The sequence below is a fragment of the Podarcis cretensis genome (genome assembly GCF_951804945.1).
Source record: "Podarcis cretensis genome assembly, chromosome: 5".
NCBI lineage: Eukaryota > Metazoa > Chordata > Lepidosauria > Squamata > Lacertidae > Podarcis > Podarcis cretensis.
In genome coordinates this window covers 16,711,579-16,731,011 of record NC_137174.1, presented here as the reverse complement: position 1 = coordinate 16,731,011, position 19,433 = coordinate 16,711,579, and the positions used below count along the sequence as shown (strand labels likewise).

The 19,433-nt window shown below is 44.0% G+C and overlaps 1 long non-coding RNA gene across 1 annotated transcript; it reads right to left on the bottom strand.

Moving 5' to 3' along the window:
* Positions 1-468: 468 nt before the first annotated feature.
* On the bottom strand, positions 469-1,631 carry LOC307215848. Its single transcript, XR_013838672.1, has 3 exons — positions 1,509-1,631; positions 1,299-1,397; positions 469-1,214 (listed from the first exon to the last, which is right to left on the bottom strand). It is a non-coding gene; the product is annotated as an uncharacterized lncRNA (long non-coding RNA).
* Between the last annotated feature and the right edge of the window lie 17,802 nt (positions 1,632-19,433).

The following is a 19,433-nucleotide window of genomic DNA, read 5'->3' as shown; positions in this document are numbered from 1 at the left end:
CTCCTTTATATACCTATTTCTTTCCTTGTCACCAACAGGAGACACGTGACATTGCAGCCTGCCAAGGCTAAACAGGCTAAACAGGTCTGGGGCTCTAAGGAAGGCTACCCAGCCTGCTTTGCAAAACAATAAGAGTAAATGTTTTATATGCCTCCTAATTCCCAGGAAGGGATATGTGAGACCCTGAGTTCATTTTCGCAGATTCTTCTATCTTTGCAAACACCATCTTCAGAACACTCTTTGTCAAAATGTAATTTTGCATTTATTTATTTTAGCCATTTTTGAATGGTTGCACATCACTGCAGACTGCACACTATGCTTCTCATTCAAAAGGATACACTTCAGTGCAGTACTGTTAGTATCTGAATTATAAAATTGCATAGCAATTGCACACGGATCCCTTTTGAAAAGTTAAACAGCATAATGTAGATTACTACCACACCTCATATGTGCAGAAGTAAAAAAAACCCCCAAGCATATAGCATTTTTTAAAATTTCCAAATAGTGAATGGGAGATGGAGAATTAGGGGATCCCAGAACTGTGCCTACTGCCCTTGAGGGGAAGCAATTGCAACCATCCTTTTTGAGATTTAGCAGGATCCATGTCCTCAGAAGGGACTACCTTGCCTGAAGATCTCATCCAATTCTGCTGCAAATTTTAATAGTTATGGACATTTTGTGCGTGTCTGTGTCTCTGGATCTGTTTACTTATAATTTGGCAGGCTTCATCCACTCTGGAAGGGCTAGTATGTCTGCAAATTTCATTCACTTCTGTCTTTCATTCACTTCTCAATTGTGAATGCAGACGGGGAAATGAAGTAGACTGGGACAAATCCTGAGCTGAATCAGACAGTCTACAAAGGGTGAGGGAGGCTATTTTCCAAAGTGCTGAATTGGAGTCCAAACAAAATATTGTGGTTAATGTACACCCCCATCACCTATTCCTGTACTCAAGTCAGATATGCAGCAGAAGGAAAACAGGTTCCTTACATTTCTGTTAAAATATTAGCCGTGGGAAGAGAGATGTGCAAGTTCTGTTACGAAGGCAAGCTTTTACAACTCCAGTTAAGGAACCTGGAAATCCATAATACTGGGGACGTTGGATATGCTTGGTTATTTGCTACTTTTCAACTCCAAATCTGCTTCTCTGTGACTTTTTCACATTTATATTTGAACTTTGTTACAAGACAATTTGGAAATATTAAGCATTTACTCTGAAAAAGAGAGAGAAAGGAAAGATATAGATTTTCTTGTTTTGATGAGGAATTGGACTATTATGGCTATAAGAGGGTACATACTTCATTGTTCCTTGAAAGTGCAATATGGCAGTATATCCAAAATCCTTATATTCCTTTTGGCTTTTTAAATGTACCTATAACTTTAGCTCTCAGAAGTCCCTAAGAAAACAAAACACAAACAAAACCATGGTTCGAGCGCTAAAAATGTTGACCACAGCAGTCATCTGGAATATTCTTCTTTTTCTGCCAATGAAATAGAACATTACTTACCAAGATTTGTCAGCCAACATAAATTATACCTTCTTTGCAGTTGTTACAACAGGATAGAAAAACGGCATTGGCCCACTGAGTCATCCATGCTTCCTTCATTTAATTCATATGTTGCCAACACCTGTGAAAACAATTGGCATCAGAGGCTTAAACGTTCTTTAGGATATGCTGAAGCAAGAACATAGTTGTTTGAGTTGGGTTTTTTCTTTAGTTCTCTAAATTATTAGCAAATCTAAGAACTATGAAATTACTGTATATTTTAAGCAAGTTCATTCTGGGTTTGGATAATTTATTAGGATGAGGAACAAACAGACACACTAAGGCAGTTTCAGGTGCCACAGGACTCATGCAAAACAAGGCACTGATCCTCTGGTCCACTAGATTGGCAGCCTTCCTTCTGAACTGCCAAGTTCACCCTGTGTTGCTCCCAGACATGCCATACACCAACCCTTGCCTGCTCCAGGTGCCCATGTGCTCCACCGCTACTTCATCAAGCTGTCTCCAGTCTCCGTGCATCATCTCCTACCTCCAGGTTCCTTCAACAGAATCTCAGAACCCGAGGCTCCAGAAATCTGGCGATACCAATAAAGGGACTAACACAACAAGCATCAGCACCTGGCATCCTTAGACCCAACATCCTGGGAGGGTCCATCACTACTATCAGCCTTGGAGTGAGCAGTTGGGTCTGTGCCATTGCACAATGACCCTGATGCAGTGTCATTCCAGGGTATTGTGGAATATTTAAATGGAGTCTCCCTCTTAAATTTACCACTACGTCCCAAGCAATGTTGTTACATCACATCACTTGGGAAGACAGGCTAACTAATGCCTGTGTACTGGAAGAAGCAAAGATCACCAATGTTGAAGCAATGATTGTTCAGCATCAACTTCGCTGGGCTAGTCATGTTGTGCCTGATGATCGTCTTCCAAAGAAACTACTCTACTCCAAACTTAAAAATGGAAAGCGTAATGCTGGTGGTCAGCAAAAGAGATTCAAAGACTCTCTCAAAGCAAATCTAAAAAAAGTAGTATAAACACCGACAACTGGGAAACCCTGGCCTGTGAGCGCTCCAATTGGAGAGCAGCCTTCACCAAAGGTGTCATGGGCTTTGAAGACGCTCGAATTCAGGACTAAAGGGAGAAACGTGCTAAGAGAAAGTCACACTTGGCAAACCCTCACCATGATCAACTCCTGCCTGGAAACATATGTCCCCACTGTGGAAGGACGTGTGGATCCAGAATTGGCTTCCACAGTCACTTACGGACTTACTGTTAAAACTGTGTTTATGGAAGACAATCTTACTTGGCTATGAGTGATTGCCAAAGAAAAAGAAGACATCAGGGGCATCATGGCTTGCAGCTGGTGACCACCAGAGGTCACTTTACTGAGGAACACCTCTGACCTGGGGCTGGCTCTGGGTACAACACCCTACCCTGTTTGACACAGAAATATGAGGTTGTCCTAGCCTCTTCTTAATGGCATGTTGAAAGATTCCCCCACCATTTGGCCCTTTTATATTTCAGCTACTTAACTTTTCTGAAGGCCAGCTGTTTTTCTTAGGAGAGCCATTGTCCATCTCCCTGACTTCCAGACATCCAGGAAAGGGACCCCTTGCAAGTTTTCATGTTTTCCCTACAAACAGCTGCCAAACCCTTTAGCCACTACAGAACAGCTGTATTTTGTTAGTTGTCTGTGCGTATGTGTATTTTTTAAAAAGCTCAGCAGGACAGAAAGAAACCACATTTTACTCTTCCTCCCTGATAAAGTCACTGCAAGTATGCCAGACAACTCAAAATGACACCGTATTGTAAGGATAGGGGCAATGTTTTAATACAGGAAAGAAAATGAGCTTCGTGTCATCATAGGGTTCACAAATCTATTTGAAGCAATGTGTCCTGCTATTGTGAAGTCAGCTTTTACACGCACAAGCTGAGGAAGATGGCCTTGAAATGTTATTAAGGAGAAATAACTATTTGGTTTGGATTTGATAGAGGCTCCTAAGGTAAGCTGTGGCATGCTCTCTGCCATGTATACAACTGGTAAGTAATGAGCTATGAGAAAAACCTAGACAGCATCTTAAAGAGTAGAGACATCACCTTGCCAACAAAGGTCCGTATAGTTAAAGCTATGGCTTTCCCAGTAGTGATGTATGGAAGTGAGAGCTGGACCATCAAGAAGGCTGATCGCCGAAGAATTGATGCTTTTGAATTCTGGTGCTGGAGGAAACTCTTGAGAGTCCCATGGACTGCAAGAAGATCAAACCTCTGCATTCTGAAGAAAATCAGCCCTGAGTGCTCACTGGAAGGACAGATCCTGAAGCTGAGACTCCAATATTTTGGCTACATCATGAGAAGAGAAGACTCCCTGGAAAAGACCCTGATGTTGGGAAAGATGGAGGGCACAAGGAGAAGGGGACAACAGAGGACGAGATGGTTGGACAGTGTTCTTGAAGCTACCAGCATGAGTTTGACCAAACTGCAGTAGGCAGTGGAGGACAGAAGTGCCTGGTGTGCTCTGGTCCATGGGGTCACAAAGAGTCGGACATGACTAAATGACTAAACAACAACAACAACATGAGAAAAACTGGTGGCAGCTGATCAAGTACCTATTTACAACAGGAAGAAGTCAGGCCTAATCTCAAAAGTGGACTTTCTAGGTTGACCATGCCTGACAAAGAATAGAGCAACTTGGGGAACATATTTTCCTCCTGAATGAAGAAGAAGAGGTTGACTGTCCTAGAGATGCAGCTCCAATTTCTATCTTTTTGTTCACAGCTCTCTCTCTCTCTCTCTCTCTCTCTCTCTCACACACACACACACACACACACACACACAAACACCTTAGGTCCTTAAACTTCATTTTCAGTTCTCTGCCCATTTTTTAGTAGCAAACTCCCCGTTTTTGAAATTTTGCAAATGCTCTGTGCCTGTAAGAGGTGGTATGACAGGTTGTGTCAGACGAAAAGGTCAGTCTTAACAGAATTCCTACCTATATCTTCCACCTCCAAACATAACATTTCAGCCATGACTGCTCTCTGGCCTTCACATAGCAGACTGCTTTCTCTGACTTCTGACAAATGTTGAAGTGGAGTGTAAAATATTGTTATCACATTGCCTCGCACGGGAAACTGTATGGTTCTGTCACTTGCATGTCAAGGTGTCTGCATGCATTGTCTGCAGCCTTAATGTGAACCTGGAAATGGGAATACAACCTTAGCCTTCCACCGACATGATTTCATGTATTATACTAACCTTAACTATTAACTCAGACTTGGGGGGACACACCTGTCTTTCTTAAATCATGGCCTGTGCTTGTCTCACTGCAGCATTATCCCTGACCCGCAGGTGATGCTGTGGTGTAAACCACTGAGCCTCTTGGGCTTGCCGATCGGAAGGTTGGGGGTTCGAATCTGTGCGACGAGGTGAGCTCCCGCTTCTCTGTCCCAGCTCCTGCCAACCGAGCAGTTTGAAAGCACACTAGTGCAAGTAGATAAATAGGTACCACTTGGGTGGGAAGGTAAATGGCATTTCCGTGCACTCTGGTTTCCATCACAGTGTTCCATTGTGCCAGAAGCAGTTTAGTCATGCTGACCACATGACCTGGAAAGCTGTCTGTGAACAAACACTGGCTTTCTTGGCCTGGAAGTGAGATGAGCGCCAGAACCCCATAGTCACCTTTGACTGGACTTAACCACCCAGGGGTCCTTTACCTTTTTTACCTTTATCCCTAACCAGGCTGGATGGATCTAGACACATAAAAAAAGTGATTCAGTTAAACGCGCTGTAAACTTCATCAAGGGAAATCCCGTTGGCGAAAGACGGGACTCCACAGCTCCATCTGGTTTCATAGTGTTTTAACTCATATGAAGCACTTTTTCTTTACTAATGTAGCTGAGTCCCAGATGCCCAGCAAGGGAGTTGTCACATGTGTGCTATGAAGAGGATGTAGCAAAACTACAGTGCACACCCAACCCCACAAATCTGTTGACTTTAGATGGGCTAATATCTGTGAAGAGTAAAGTGTGACTAGAGATGGATCACAGTCCTAGTGATTCATATCATTTTAGTTTCTTGGGCACATAACAACAACAACAACAACAACAACAACAACAACAACAACAACAACAACAATTTATTGAATTTATATACCTCCCTATACCAGGGTGTCAGGGTGGTTCACAAAATAAAATCAAGATATAAAACCACAAAATATATAATAAAAATAAAAACAACAACCCAATAGCCCTCCCCCACAAAAAACCACCACATTTTAAAAGGGCATAGGATGTCAATTTAATCAACCAGAGACCTCGTTTAAAAGGAACATTTTTGCCTGGTGCCTAAAGGTGTATAATGAAGGTGCTGGGTGAACTTCCCTAGGGAGAGCATTCCACGGATGGGGAGCCACCACAGAGAAGACCTGTTCTCGGATTGCCACCCTCTTTCGAGGAGGAGGCACACGAAGAAGGGCCTCAGAAGATTATATCAAGGTCCACGTAGGTTCATATGGAAAGAGGCGGTCCTTGAGGTATTGCTGTCCTGAGCCGTTTAAAGCTTTATAGGTCAAAACCAGCACTTTGAATTCGGCCCGAAAACGAACTGGTAGCCAGTGCAGTCAGACTAGGATTGGTGTAATATGCTCAAACCATCTTGCTCCCATGAGCAACCTACCTGCTGAATTCTGCACCAGCTGAAGTTTCTGAACCACCTTCAGAGGCAGCCCTACGTATAATGCATTGCAGTCATCTAACTTTGATGTTACCAGAGCATAGACAACACTAGTTAGGCTATCCCTGTCCAGATAGGGGCACCTGAGATGCTGTCCCCATTCTGAACAGCTCACTGTTAACTCCTCTCTAATCTTAGTCCTAAATGCTTCTGCAAAGTAACCGGCCAGGATTGCGTTGGTCCAAGGACATCCTGGTTGGTTCCTTTGCAGGACATCACCATCTCCCTCAGCCAATAATTTCATTCCTTTCTCAGCCTGTTCTGGGCAGGGAATCTAGATGGATGTGGTGGGAGAATACCACTAGGCTTGCTTGCTACCAGAAACTCTGCACCTATAGCAGCAGCTGCATGCCAAGGGAGACATGCAAAAAGTACTGCTCATCTCAGAATCAGGATCCACTGATGACCGTAGAGGGCAAGCAACACAAACATTTACATTCACAGACCCTGAAAGCCAACACAGTCCATCTGGAGAATTTGGGAGATCTTAGCTGTAACAATGACCTATCAATTTGAAAACTTAGCAAAATGGATCTCTGTGTGTTTTTATATATTTGTGTGCGTTTGTGTGTGTGTGTGAGAGAGAGAGAGAGAGAGAGAGAGAAGAAAAAGAAAGAAAGAAAGAAAGAAAGAAAGAAAGAAAGAAAGAAAGAGGACAGCCTTTGATCTAGAAAGACAAGCTTTAGCAACATTCAGCAAAGGCTATCTAAAGTTGCTAATGCCATCTGTATAGCATAGTTCCAGGCCAATGCGGTGTGTAACGGCCACAATCAGCCAATCTGGAAAAAAGGCTTCATGGATGCTATTGTGGTCCATGGGCTGCAGTTCAGCCAGAGCAACTCCCTCCCGAGTGTTGTGTCCCTGACACCTGCTTCCTTCTTTGGCTAATGATGTCGTGCTCTTCCAAAATGTCTACGTGCAACCGCAGCAGGCTCTGCTGAAAAGAGGAAATCATGATTACCCTTTGCAGTGTGTCCTGATTGCCTCCACTGTTAGACACCTGTCTCGCTGGCAAACACCTTTTATATGGTAACCAGGGAGAAGCAGGTTGGCCTTTCAAATGCTGGAGGTGGCTGGAATCACTGCGACCCAGATGCAGGAAGCAAACTTCCTTGTTCCCCATTAACTAACTTGGGAGGAACATATTAGCATTCAATCTGCAGACCACCCAAAATTGTGGCACACTGCAGAGCAGCCCACCATTACACACTGCAGCAGAGTGTGGCATTAAAAGCAATAAGCACACCACTGCTGCAGAGTTGTTGGGGTCAAAGCAGGGCATTAAAACACATCTGGGAATTAAATCGTGTTCCCTTGTTTAACTCATCCTGAAACTGGGAATGCTGGTAGGTCTGTGGTCTATCAGGTTGCCTTGAAGCCCCTGATCATAGGAAGGCATTGATTGCCCTCATTGACCCTCTTCAGCACAGTGTACACCCCTTAGATTTAGGATAACAGTTGTCAATAAAAATATTATACAAAAATAAAATAAAATAGGATAACAGTGTTGTCAAAGTTCTGATCATGAACTTTGATGACCAGTACTGTTTATTATTAATAGTAAGCATTAGGATTTGCTATTATTTGTGCTTGCTTTTATATGCTATTGTTCATTGCCCTGGATTCCTTTGTGTAAGAAAGGCAAGATGTAAATATTTGGCTAAATAAAAATAAATACCTTAAGTAGGAGGTGAGCATTCTGACCCCAGAGTCTAGAAGGAAGGGCCTTGCAGTCTCACAGGTAAGGCTGGAACTTCGATGTGCTCCAATTTGACTAATAATAGCTAGAATAAATCAAAATTCCACACTTTTTTGGGGGTGGGGACACATTGGTTCGCCAAGCCCAACTAGAAGTTGAGCCAGGGTTAAGGTTCTTCTTGCTGGCATCCACCTATCTCAGGAGACAATGGAAGAGTGCACTTTTGGGGTGAGGTCAAACTGCTGTGGCTGTAGAGACCAATACAGGGGAGACATGTTTCATTGCAACTGGGGAAAATGAAGGTGTCCAGTTGTGCTGCTGCAGATGCACCAAGGCGTTTCTTCTCTGTGCTCCTCCCAGTGGTCATTGCTCCTCTGGTCACTGCTATGGATACACAATCTGACTATCTCCAGGCACTATGGTTGTCACTGCAGTTGAGGTTCACCTATTGCTAATTAAGGGAATGAGTGCAGTTCAGTGATGGAATAGCAACTAGCTCAGCTGGTAAAGCGTGAGACTCTTAATCTCAGGCTTGTGGGTTTGAGCCCCTGTTGGGCAAAAGGAGTCCTGCACTGCAGGGGGTTGGACTAAATGATCCTCATGGTCCCTTCCAACTCTACAATTCTATGATTCTATGATTCTATGATCTGCCTGGCTTGCAGGAGGTTCCAATTTCAGGTTGGGTTGGGTATGTCCTTCATCTGAAACCCAGGAGAGCCACTGCCAGTCAACATATAGACAATTTTCAACTAGATGGACCAATGATCTGACTTGATATAAGGCAACATCCCATGTTCCAAAATTAAGAGTGCCAGGTTAGCATATATCATGGATAATTATGTAGTCATCTGTGGATGTCTTGAAGAACATCAACTACCAACCCAGTTTTCAGCACTGGTTTGTCAGACCAATCCTGTTTTGCTTTAGGAATTTTGAATGTGTAATGGATCAACTCTACTTCCACAGAACTGAAGACCTGAAGACACCAAAGCTCGTAAAATTGCCATATGTATACACAAAGGTCAATAGAGTTGATAATGAAAGTGGATGGTTGGTATTTGTAGAAATCCATAATGTTGTCCTGGTACTCTTTACCTGTCAGATTGTGCCCCATTTTCACTAGCAGGCCTGAGTTCAAGTCCCAGCTCAACTGTGTGGCCTTGAGCCAGCCAACTGGCTATTACCAACAGACATTGACTGGCAAAATAGGAACTGCAGTTGATGTATGGGAAAATTGATGAATGCTCTGTCTGTTCAGGCAAGCTATCAATCTAAAAAGAAGCCACTTCATCCAGAGTCACCTAACGGTGTGTTGAGAACTTCAGTTCTGCTTTCCATCTCCAGGAAACTGCTCCACATTTACTACCGCATTGTGACTTTGAACTAGAATAATGAACAACATCCGTGATTTCTCAATAGTTTGTGAAGTTTGGTTGATGACCCTGCAGGGAGGTTTAGATTTGGGTCTTTCTGCTTTCCTCTCCTCCTCCTCCCCTCTTTCCTCCTCATCTTGCTGTTTTTTGTTTTCGCCAGTCCATCCATCACTGGGGAGACATGATGCATTCCCTCTAACCCTCCAGAACTACCATCTGGCTCTACCTCTGTGGTATAAACATTTGCTAGCTGCAGCCCTCCCATGCAGGAACAAGCTGTTTGACTCATCATGAACTTAGGGACCAGGCAGCTGAGGCTTGGACTAAACTGTGCCGGGTGGGGGGGGGGGGGGAGAAACTTTGGCTAGCAAGAGAGATAGCATTCTAAATTCTCTAGATAAGATTAATCCATTAAGCATTTTGGTCTTCTAGAATTATATACATATATGTTGACATGGGGCTCTGTTTCTCTCTCACATGCTCACTCCACTGCCACCTCAACCACTAGTTTTTGGGGGCTTGGGCCTGGCAGCCTCTCCTCGTCCATTCCACCTGAGTCAGTGGCTTGTGGCATACCTGGCTGGGCCTGAATCAGCCTTGTCTTCTTTGGCGATCACTCGTAGCCGAGTAAGATTGTCTTCCATGAACACGGTCTTAACAGTGAGTCCGTAAGTGACTGTGGAGGCCAATTCAGGATCCACACATCCTTCCACGGAGGGGGGGGGGATAGGTTTCCGGGCGGGAGTTGATCACGGTGAGGGTTTGTGCCTTCCTCTTAGCACGTTTCTCCCTTTCGTCCTGAGTTCAAGCGTCTTCAAAACCCATAATACCTTTGGTAAAGACTGTTCTCCAATTGGAGCGCTCGCAGGCCAGTGTTTCCCAGTTGTCGGTGTTTATACTACTTTTTTTTTTAGATTTGCCTTGAGAGAGTCTTTAAACCTCTTTTGTTGACGACAGCAAAAGAGATTGACCAACATAAGAATCAGCCCTGTATAGCTTTACTAGCCAATTGTCCTATGTTGGTGTTGATACCCTGCCTCTCACTGATACCTGGTTGCCTTTCAAAGCTTTTGGGGTTGCTGCTACTTCCTCACATCCATTTTTTGGGGGGTGTGATGGGACCTTTGCCATCTGTCTCACCTGAGGATACACAGTGGGATTTGTGCATTTATTCGAAAAGCTTACATCTTTGCCCTTCTACCCAACGAGGTAACACAGGATGGCTAACAATAAAGCAAGAACTAGAAGTTAATATTCAAACAGTAATCAACAAACTGTTTTCTTTTCTTACAAATTTATTCATTTGGTTTTTCAAATTGAAGTTTTACAATCACATATCCAACATACATCATAAAAACAAGATTCCAAAGAATCTCCTGGACTTCCCTCCTCCCCTTTGTGGGTCCTATTGTTAATCATTTCCTCCTGCATCTTTTTTTAGTAATCCAAATCTTTTACATCTCCATTATATCCAAAACCCACCATTAAACTACAGGTGTTATTCCAATCCTACTAACGATTTTAATTATTTATAATGATTTTTAAGATATATTATAAATTTCCCCCATTCCTTATTAAAATTTTAGTCTTCCTGATTTCTGATTCTTATGGTCATTTTTGCCATTTTGGCATAATCCATCAACTTAATCTGCCATTCTTCTCTGGTTGGGACTTTATCTTCTTTCCATCTCTGCCTTTTGGCCAACATCAAGTGTAGCAACAATCTGTTATCAAAGGAAGGAAAGGATTTTGTGTGTGTTTTAAATCCAACTCAGAAATGGATGGAGCAATGCAAGGTCATTCCTCTAGCCTCACTTCCATCCTGCCAATTTAGAACTGCCACCTTAAGATTATTTTGCTCCCTCTAGTCATGTTACTTTGTAACATGGTCTTTGTGGAAGCCGTCCAGAGTGGCTGGGGAAACCCAGCCAGATGGGCGGGGTACAAATAATAAATTATTATTATTATTATTATTATTATTATTATTATTATTATTATCTGAACGTTGAGCAGAAGCATGAAAATGAGTCGCCATCACTTTAGCTGTTCACGAAAGCTTTCCTAAAAGGGACGACTGAAACCACCTTTTTAAAAGTGAAAGGGAGCTTCAGTAATTCTCATCCCACCGTTGCTCAACTGCTCTTGGATGCTGAAACTTCTCCATGAAATAGGATTGATTCTACTCATTCTCCCACCGCTGGAGCTCCCTCTTGGTGCACCTTCCCTCCTCCTCAAAATCTTTCCTTTTCCATAAGGCCAACTAACGCTAAGCCTGTGCCTTAAAGCTTGCTCACGTTCAACTATGCCTTGCTTTTCTCTGTAGGTGCTGACTCCTGGGGACTGAGGCAGTTTCGGGGCCCCCGAATGTAATTCTTGAGGAGACTGGGCCCCCTCAGTTTTCAGAGAGTGTTTGGCTCCACTCCATGGCTCCTCATGATGTCATATGTGCATTGGGCGCCACAATCCACTGGAGAAGCCAGCTCCTCTGCTTCTTTCTTATTTCTGTTTTAATATACCACACAATTGGGGCAATGAAGGAATTTTCATGCCATGTTGACCACTCCAAAAAATATGGCATCTCTGCACAGCCCAGCACAATTTGAGGAGAGCAGCCATGTTGATTTATTCACATATCCGCTCTGTAGTTATATAAACTGGGGGTTGGAGTTGAGATTCTTTACATCAAAGGGCTGCATAGGTGAAGAAGAGTATTGAACACTCTTGCTCCTCAGTCTTTTAACTCCCTACACTGAATTGTCCCAGACATTTTCCTCTTAGGCCGGCTTTGTCATTGGAAAAGAGCCAGGCTGGAAGAAAAACACCTGGAGTGACTGAAGGTGATCCCAGGCTGATGCTATTTCTGGGTGGGATCCAATCACCTGCCAGCAAGTTCAAGTTGTGCAATTAAAATTGATCTGGCACTCTTCGGCAAAAACACACTTCCTCTCCCAAACCTGGGCTTTTTTTTGTGATAAGGAAAGGGACTGGAAAATGCAGGCTAACAGTTGTTTGATGCAATGTCACCCAATATCCTTTGGAATGAGTAAGTTGACATTGTTTAACCTCCCTACAGGCATCTGGAAGCAACCTGAACAAAGCAATGTAAGGCTGGGGTTCAGCTACCCTTAGTGCAAAATTAAAGGTAAAGGTAAAGGAACCCCTGACCATTAGGTCCAGTCGTGGCTGACTCTGGGGTTGCAGTGCTCATCTCGCTTTATTGGCCAAGGGAGCCGGCATACAGCTTCAGAGACATGTGGCCAGCATGGCGAACCAGAGCAGTGCACAGAAACGCCATTTACCTTCCCGCCAGAGGGAAAGTATTTATCTACTTGCACTTTGACGTGCTTTCGAACTGCTAGGTTGGCAGGAGCAGGGACCGAGCAACGGGAGCTCACCCCGTCGCGGGGATTTGAACCGCCAACCTTCTGATTGGCAAGCCCTAGGCTCTGTGGTTTAACCCACAGCGCCACCCACATCCCTAGGGATCCTTTACCTTTTTGCCTTTAATCTGACAGCATAATTTAGCAGGATAACCCACAGCGCCACCCGCGTCCCTAGTGCAAAATTAGGTGCCCTCATCTTTTGAATGGGGAAGATATGGGAATAAGCAAACATAACCAACCTCATCTCATGTTACTTGGCCCTCCTTTTTGCAGCACTAATAATTTAATAGCAGCCTAAACTGAAGCTGCAGCTTAAGAAGAGAAATTCTTTTGGAGTCCTGCAAGCCGTCTGTGGGATATTGTGAATTCCTTTCTGTGGAAGCTGCACTCGCTAATTGATGCTGGAACAGGAAAGAGCTTTCTTGACAAAGACAGGACCTGCCAAATGTGTTTCTTCTAAATGAAACACCTCCATCTATCCTGTTCTGATGATGAGCGGCCAGCAACATTTCCAGCTATCCATGCTATAAAAGGTGGGTGGGGTGGGGGTGTGAGTAAATAAGGGCGATGACAGAATGAAAGAGCTGATCGGTGCTATTCTACAGACCCAAACAAAAAGAAAGCCTATAAACAAAATTTGTAAATACCTCTTAAGCAGAATATGTATGCAAATGTTGTGACTTGATCGGCTTTGATTTATGAGCCACAAATTCTGTTTGGCATCAGCAGACAGTATTTTGGAGGCATAATAGCTTGGAGTTACTCCATCAATTGCAGAAATGGTACTGGATTCTAGAGCAGTGGGAAAGGAAGAATGGGCAAGGAGAAGACCCACAGTTTGGTGGTAGGACACAGTCTTGGCATGCAGAATACCCTGCAACAACCCAGGTTGTTGCAGGACCTACCATCTCAGCCTCACACTGTGGTGGCAAATCCTTCTCAGGGATGTCCACACAGGTGGGGAGAGCAAAGACTCGCCAGTAGGCAGGCTGTCTGAAGGGACCCAGGCCAGGCCAAAATATGATGTTCTGTAACCAAGAAAGTTGTAACGTTCTCCAACCCCATACACTGTACTGTGGTACCTCTAGTTATGAACTTAATTCATTCCAGAAGTCCGTTCTTAACCTGAAGCTGTTCTTAACTACAGGCATGCTTTCGCTAATGGGGCCTCTTGCTGCTGCTGCGCCGCCAGCACACAATTTTTCGTTCTCATCCTGGGGCAAAGTTCTCAACACAAGGTAACTCTTCCAGGTTAGTGGAGTTTGTAACCTGAAGCATTTGTAACCTGAGGTGTTTGTAACTTGAGGTACCACTAAATTTGTCTGATTCTTGATTCCTGCTGTTTTCCTGCCTTGTGCCTGGGACCAAGCAGCAATTTGTGGAAAACCCAAATTGCCATTTGTTCTGATTCAGCGTTAAAGAGTGGGTTTTCATGGGGCAAGCGGTGCACACACAAAAACAACAAAGTGCTCAGACATGGAGCTTGTTGCATAATGATAAAATAAGTTAACTGAATCTGTGCTGTCCTGAGCTCCTTTAAAGAAGGGAGAGATTAAAAACAACAACACATTGGTGATAAGTGATTCCTCTCTCTCTATCTCTCTACCCATGCATATGTACCTCAACCCTCTGGCATTTTGTCCTCTGCAAGCAGTAGCAGGTGGCATGGGGAGATGGCAATGCACCTTGATCTCCTGATAGCTGGAAGTTTCAGAGCCAGGTTTCAAAAGAGAAAGTGAGTTTGGCTTGAGTGGAAACATCCCTAGGGAGTGGATATGCAGGGATGAATCAAAGTGCAGAAGAGTGGTTTTAAGCCCCTCCATGCCCCTGTTGAATCTCCCTCTAACTGGAACGTGCCTTTACGTTCTACATTATCTCAGCTGAATTGGGACCCCCGTGTTTGCAAAGGCAACACCTGGTTTGATTCTCTCAGATCTGTTTGGAAATCGCTGCTTAGAAGAACAAGTTCTTCTGTCCTTGGAAAGTACCACCTTACAGAGATCTCTTTGACCTGACGGAATGAAGAAAGAAGTCACGTTTATATCCACAAGTGAAGTTCACATGAGTTCAGTTCTGTTCAGGGCCTTTCAATGTTTCCACGTGCTTGAGTCTAATCCAAAGTTTTCCTTCTCAGCTTTAAATATTGGGGGGTGGGGGTGGGGTGGGGGGGTGAGCAGAACAACTCTTGACAACTAAGCTGAGGAGGTGACTGCACCCCCCCCACTTCTTCTTTACCCGGGACTGGAGTACTCTTTTATAATCTGTCATTTGTACTTTCGTATACTAAAGGTGACAGTCTAATTCACATATGACCAACGCCGATAAATCACACTGGGGTGGGGTGATGGAGGAGGAAAGAGAGAGGAAACATTCATAAATCCATATCAAACAGCACCCAAATTATGACAAATGACATGGCAGTCATAAAACTGCACAAGCACAACTCACCAAGTCATTAATTTCATGGCCGTGGAAAATAAACAGACACTTTTTTTTCTGCAGCACTAATAAATTTTAAAAAAACTCAAAGAATGGTCCATCTGCTTCGAATAATTTTTAATTTCCTATTCTGTCTCATTCCCATTAGCTATTCCACTGAGATATTTGCAAAATTCTTTCATTTGCCTCCTCCCATCTGTATTCAATTACCTTGTTCCCAAACAGGGTTCGGCTCCCCCCCCCCCTTCTCCTATGCAGAGTACAAAATATCCCCACCTGTACCTTAAAGCAAATGTTATGTGTGTTTTATTATCTGTTAGACTCTATGAGTCATTCCAGCTCAATTGCCTGTGCTGAAATACTTGGAGGGCAATCTGATTTTGATGTTTTCTGGCTTTGGTGAAAAACACCTGCCTGATTTTCATAGCTAATCTATTAACTTGGTAAATGCCTCAGCAGATGTTCTGGAACTGGCTTGGGACTGGGGTCCATTCTCGTGACAGGGCCTGCTTGTAAGCTTGAAATATTTAAATGTTCAGAGTTCAGAGGCCAATGATGTGTTTTGGGTACGAGCTTTCGCTAAATCATATTTTCTCCCTCTAGCCCTCTCCCCCCTGCACCGCCCTGATCCATCCCTGGAGTGCAATTCACATATAATAAGTGGCTGACGCATTTTGGCAGGCTAGGCCAACAATGTGGGCCTCCTTGAACTTTAAAGGATGTGGACTTCAAGGCAGGATTTTCTTTCCGCCTTTGGAAGTGACTGGCCTAATGTTGTCTCCTGTTAGTTTTCATGCTCCTCCCTACTCCAGCTTTCCTTTTACTTCCTTTGCTTTCTTATTAGTGAAATTTATTTAGAAAGTGGAGATATATCCCGAATACAAATTCCTTTCTCCCTATCTCTCTCATACACACACTCACACACATTTTCAAAGAGGCAGACACCTCCAACATCTCTCAAAAAAAATTCCACCTGAACATCTCTATTTTCTTCCTTCCTTTCTTCCTATGTTCTTCTGTTGTAAATGTCTTCAGATCTGCCAAGAAGATACACTCACCACATTCTGGAGGCCTTTAAAAGAACCTAGTATAAAGATCAAGCCAGGCCCATCCTGGACACAGGGGGCTGAGTCATATTACTGTTTTTTGTGTTTTGTTTTCTGTTTGACTAGTATTATCACTTCTTGCTTCTTTGCAATGCACCCAACACTCATCCCCAATTGTGTTGTTTATACCACTACTTCTGACGTGGGATTGCTCAGACTAGTTTTATGTCAACTTTTTGGAATTACTCTATTTTGCTATGGCTCTTCATCTCATGTGTATCTCACAGGCTGCATGGTTATTACTACAGATACCTGTGGAAGTGGCTTCTTTCCTGCTGAACTGGCTTGGTACTGTTCCAACCCACTCCCAGCTTCCTCTCCCAACTCATCTTTGACCTTACAGTGGATCTGTGGGAAGGAAAAAGTATCCTCTGTTTATTCCCATTGACCAATCCCATTGGCTTTCTCCGGTGATGCAACAGGAGAGTAACTGAGCTCAGCTCTGTTACTCTCTCATTTTACTGCTCATCTTGCTGCCACCGCCTTTATTATCTACATTATTGCCGGTTTATTATGTGCTTGGGTGTGGCTGTTGACATTGCCTCCTACCCTTGTAGGCAATCATGTTTTGGCCCATCTTTGCTGACTGGCTTTTGTTTTAATTGTGATTTCAAGCTACTTTTTCTGCTGAGTTGTCATAGAACCAGAGTTGTGAACTTTAATGTTTTGCAGTTGATTTTGTATTTTATTTAATTGTTGCACAGTGCTTGGGCGCCTTCTAGTGAAGACACAACAGCAGGTGGCTTCAGTGGCCCAGAGTGCCTTCCATCAGCTTCAGCTGGTGGCCCAGCTACTTCCCTAACTGGACAGGGGTGGCCTTAGTGCTGTTGTCTATGCTCTGGTGACCTCAAGGTTAGATGACTGCAATGCGTTATATGTAGGACTGCCTCTGAAGACGGTTCGGAAACTTCAGCCAGTGCAGAATTCAGCAGCCAAGTTGCTCACCAGAGCAAGACGGTTTGAGCATATTACACCGATCCTGGTCCGACTCCACTGGCTACCAATTATTTTACGGGCCCAATTCAAAGTGCTGGTTCTGACCTATAAAGCAGTATATAGGGCAGTATATAAATTCAAATAATAACAATAATAACAATAACAATGGTGATGATGTAGGTAAGCTAACAGTGAACCCAGCAGAGACTGAGGTGGTGCTTCAAGGAATGTATGAGCAGTTCAGCCTGAACAAACCAGGACAGAGAAGCCAAGCCACAGCCACCAATTCTATTAGAACACGAGAAGAGCATTGCTTGATCAGCCCAGGGGACCATCTAATTCAGTATCCAGTAGCCACAGTGGCAAACCAGATGCCTATGTTCTACCTCCCTACTTGTGATTTATAGCCACTGATGAACTTGTGCTCCATGAATATGTGTAATCCAAGTTGGCGGCCATTACTACATATTGTAGCACGTGGTTTTAACTACCTGCTGTGAGAAGTTTTGTCTGTCCTGAATATTCAAACATTCAGCTTCATTCATTGTATGGTTCTGAGTTCTAGCATAATGAGGCAAAACGCTGTCCACTATCTCCCAATAAATCCAAATTAAATCCAGTTATCCATAACTACCTACATGGATGCCTTGAGGAGGAGATTAAGTCCAGGTGACCTCCAGCCTATGTCCACCAGTCTGAGACCCATTCTGACATTTCTCTGCTAGGTGGCAGCAGATGGCTTTCTCCTGAAACCAGTCAGCAATGGAGTGGCCAGAAGCTTATGCAGGAATAGTTGTGGGAATGGAGGGTTTAACAGTTGACCTCTTACGGGGATATTCTGTGTAGGGCAGACCTTTTGGTTTCCATTTACCACTGTTTTTCTAAAAAGAATATGCCAACAAAATCGTATGCTTGCGTAAAGGAAAGTTCCTTAGAGCTGACACAATTCACAGCAGACTGACTTATTTAACTTGTGAGTAGTACATGAGAACATTCTATGCAGATCCACTCAGTGTGGAGCCTTGTCCCCCTCTAGTGGCCAGCTGAAGATGAGGTTAACAAGTCACACTAGAAGATTCATGAGTCTGATCCTACAATTCTCTGATCCAAGCAGGTAACTGGCTAGGATGGAGCGACAAACATGCTTGCTAGTACAGCCTCAAAAGACATGATAGGAATCTGATAAGCCGCTCTGCTCCCCACCCCCCTCTATCTCACAGCGATGATCTGGGGACGCTGCAGTGCATGGTGAAGGAATCTGATGAGGATCAGTCTTCTTCCTCGGGTGGAGATCTGGTAGGGCCTAACTCAAGACCCTCCCAGCCAGAGGACACCGCCATGCAACCATCTACTGACTCAGAGGGTGAGTCCCTTGCTATGTTCCAAACCAGGCAGAAGACTGCAAAATAAGGCAAGGCCCCCTTAACCACCGCACCAGCTACTACAAGGAAGCAAAGGTCACCATCACAGCATCTCAAAATTGGGTCTCCTGCTGTTTTTGGACTACAATTCCAATCAACCCTAACCACTGTTCCTGCTACCTAGGGATGATGGGAGTAATAATCCAAAAACAGCTGGAGACCCAATTTTGGGAAACCCTGGTCCCTACATTCCAGGTCTGACCAGCCTACAAAAAAAACATCATTTGTCTCTAGCTCCCTGCAGAAACAGGGTCTTCTGCTTCTGCCTTGGCAGGATCCATTGGAGCTGTCCGTGGTCCTGTTCTCATCTGCTTTGATGGGGCGCTACCTACTTCCCCTGTAAGTCTGACACAGCCTGGAGCCGTATATTGGCTCAGTTACCATTAAAAAAAGAGAAAGGCAATGTCAGCATTTCCCTATCTAGGGAGAAGGGATGAATGGGCCAAGAATTTATTGTTAGCTAATGGATATTTACATGAGATTAAAGCACTGGGGCTGCCAACAAAATCAATACTGTAATGTGCTGTGGGGTTTGTGGTGGCCACAAAGCTTCTAGCATCTGTTGGATGTCACACTGATGATGTCACAAAGACTTAGTGGCAGAGGAGGCGCTTAGCAACAGGGTCTCCCATGACCAAGTTTCTGAGGGAAGAGAGAAGAGTTTGTAGTGGGGCAAGAAACAGGACCATGAGGAAAGATGGTCAGAGTTGCTGGAGTTGAGGCAGAAGCAGCAGTAACAGGTAAGTGAGGCAATTCACTGCCAGATTTATTCCAGACCCTTCGCGTGTCCCTATTTTCCAGTCCCAGATTTACAGAAGCCATCCTGGTTTCTGATTTGAT